Source organism: Arachis hypogaea, chromosome 14 (assembly GCF_003086295.3).
Source record: "Arachis hypogaea cultivar Tifrunner chromosome 14, arahy.Tifrunner.gnm2.J5K5, whole genome shotgun sequence".
Lineage (NCBI taxonomy): Eukaryota > Viridiplantae > Streptophyta > Magnoliopsida > Fabales > Fabaceae > Arachis > Arachis hypogaea.
The window spans coordinates 37,473,984-37,477,188 of NC_092049.1; the positions used below are offsets into that span (position 1 = coordinate 37,473,984).

General features: G+C 43.4%; 1 non-coding gene across 1 annotated transcript; it reads right to left on the minus strand.

The window, feature by feature from the left end:
- On the minus strand, positions 1–108 carry LOC112746226 (small nucleolar RNA R71). The gene has a single exon (XR_003174121.1). It is a non-coding gene; the product is annotated as a small nucleolar RNA R71 (small nucleolar RNA).
- Between the last annotated feature and the right edge of the window lie 3,097 nt (positions 109–3,205).

The following is a 3,205-nucleotide window of genomic DNA, read 5'->3' on the forward strand; positions in this document are numbered from 1 at the left end:
AAGCTTAGAGTGGATGTTCAAACCTTCAGACAGAAAGAAGGTGAATCCCTCTATGAAGCTTGGGAGAGATACAAGGAACTGACCAAAAAGTGTCCTTCTGACATGCTTTTAGAATGGACCATCCTGGATATATTCTATGATGGTCTGTCTGAATTAGCTAAGATGTCATTGGATACTTCTGCAGGTGGATCCATTCACCTAAAGAAAACGCCTGCAGAAGCTCAAGAACTCATTGACATGGTTGCTAATAACCAGTTTATGTACACTTCTGAGAGGAATCCTGAAAGTAATGGGACGCCTCAGAAGAAGGGAGTTCTTGAAATTGATACTCTGAATGCCATATTGGCTCAGAATAAAATATTGACTCAGCAAGTCAATATGATTTCTCAGAGTCTGAATGGAATGCAAGCTGCATCCAACAGTACTCAAGAGGCATCTTCTGAAGAAGAAGCTTATGATCCTGAGAACCCTGCAATAGCAGAGGTGAATTACATGGGTGAACCATATGGAAACACCTATAATCCCTCATGGAGAAATCACCCAAATCTCTCATGGAAGGATCAACAAAAGCCTCAACAAGGCTTTAATAATGGTGGAAGGAGTAGGTTTAACAATAGTAAACCTTTTCCATCATCCACTCAGCAACAGACAGAGAACTCTGAACAAAATACATCTAATTTAGCAAACTTAGTCTCTGATCTATCTAAGGCCACAGTAAGTTTCATGAATGAAACAAGGTCCTCCATTAGAAATTTGGAGGCACAAGTGGGCCAGCTGAGTAAAAGGATCACTGAAATCCCTCCTAGTACTCTCCCAAGCAATACAGAAGAAAATCCAAAAGGAGAGTGCAAAGCTATTGATATAACCATCATGGCCGAACCCAAGGAGGAAGGGGAGGACGTGAATCCCAGTGAGGAAGACCTCCTGGGACGTCCAGTGATCAATAAGGAGTTTCCCTCTGAGGAACCAAAGGAATCTGCGACTCATCTAGAGACCATAGAGATTCCATTGAACCTCCTTATGCCCTTCATGAGCTCTGATGAGTATTCCTCTTCTGAAGAGAATGAGGATGTTACTGAAGAGCAAGTTGCCAAGTTCCTTGGTGCAATCATGAAGCTGAATGCCAATTTATTTGGTAATGAGACTTGGGGAGATGAACCTCCCCTGTTCACCAATGAACTAAATGCATTGGATCAACTGAGATTGCCTCAGAAGAAACAGGATCCTGGAAAGTTCCTAATACCTTGTACCATAGGCACCATGACCTTTGAGAAGGCTCTATGTGACCTGGGGTCAGGAATAAATCTCATGCCACTCTCTGTAATGGAGAAACTGGGAATCTTTGAGGTACAAGCTGCTAAAATCTCATTAGAGATGGCAGACAATTCCAGAAAACAGGCTTATGGACAAGTAGAGGACATGTTAGTAAAGGTTGAAGGCCTTTACATCCCTGCTGATTTCATAATCCTAGATAGTGGGAAGGATGAGGATGAATCCATCATCCTTGGAAGACCCTTCCTAGCCATAGCAAGAGCTGTGATTGATGTTAACAGAGGTGAACTAGTCCTTCAATTGAATGAGGACTCCCTTGAGTTTAAAACTCAAGGACATCCTTCTGTAAACATGGAAAAGAGGCACAGTAAGATTCTCTCAAAATAGAGTCAACTAGAGCCCCCACAGTCAAACTCTAAGTTTGGTGTTGGGGAGTCTCAACAATGCTCTGAACATCTGTGAGGCTCCATGAGAGCCCACTGTCAAGCTATTGACATTAAAGAAGCGCTTGTTGGGAGGCAATCCAATTTTTATTTAATTATATTTTTATTAGTTATATGTCTTTATAGGTTCATGATTATGTGGAGTCACAAAATAAATATAAAAATTGAAAACAGAATCAAAAACAGCAGAAAAAAAAATCACACCCTGGAGGAAGGACTTACTGGCGTTTAAACGCCAGTAAGGAGCATCTGTCTGGCGTTCAACGCCAGAACAGAGCATGTTTCTGGCATTGAATGCCAGAAACAAGCAGCATCCTGGCGTTCAGACGCCAGAAATGCACAGTGAAGAAGAGCTGGCGCTGAACGCCAGAAACAAGCATCTGGCTGGTGTTCAACGCCAGAAATATGCTGCATCTGGGCGCTGAACGCCCAGAACAAGCATCAATTCAGCATTTAAATGCCAGAATGGCATGCAAAGGCATTTTACATGCCTAATTGGTGCAGGGATGCAAATCCTTGACACCTCAGGATCTGTGGATCCCACAGGATCCCCACCTACCACCACTCACTCTCTTCCCTCTTCTTAATGTTCATCCTCTCTTCCCAATAAACACTCTTCCCCAAAATTCTTCACCTATTACCCCCCTCCCTTCCCTATATATAGCCCTCCATTCTTCCTCATTTTCACACAACACAACCCTCTCTTCCCCTTCTTGGCCGAATACACCTCTCCCTCCTCCCCTCCATATTTTCTTCTTCTTCTTCTACTATTCTTTCTTCTTTTGCTCGAGGGCGAGTAATATTCTAAGTTTGGTGTGGTAAAAGCATAGTTTTTTTGTTTTTCCATTACCATTGATGGCACCTAAGACCGGAGAATCCTCTAGAAAAGGAAAAGGAAAGACAAAAGCTTCCACCTCCAAGTCATGGGAGATGGAAAGATTCATCTCCAAAGCTCATCAAGACCACTTCTATGATGTTGTGGCCAAGAAGAAGGTGATCCCCGAGGTCCCTTTCAATCTCAAGAGAAATGAGTATCCGGAGATCCGACATGAAATCCAAAGAAGAGGTTGGGAAGTTCTAACAAACCCCATCCAACAAGTCGGCATCCTAATGGTTCAAGAGTTCTATGCCAATGCATGGATCACTAGGAACCATGACCAAAGTAAGAACCCGAACCCAAAGAATTATCTCACCATGGTTCGGGAGAAATACTTTGATTTTAGTCCGGAAAACGTGAGGTTGGCGTTTAACTTGCCCATGATGCAAGGAGATGCACGCCCCTACACTAGAAGGGTCAACTTTAATCAAAGGTTGGACCAAGTCCTCATGGACATATGTGTGGAAGGAGCTCAATGGAAGATTGACTCCAAAGGCAAGCCGGTTCAACTAAGAAGACTGGACCTCAAGCCTGTGGCTAGAGGATGGTTAGAGTTCATCCAACGCTCCATCATCCCCACTAGCAACCGATCTAAAGTTACTGTGGATCGGGC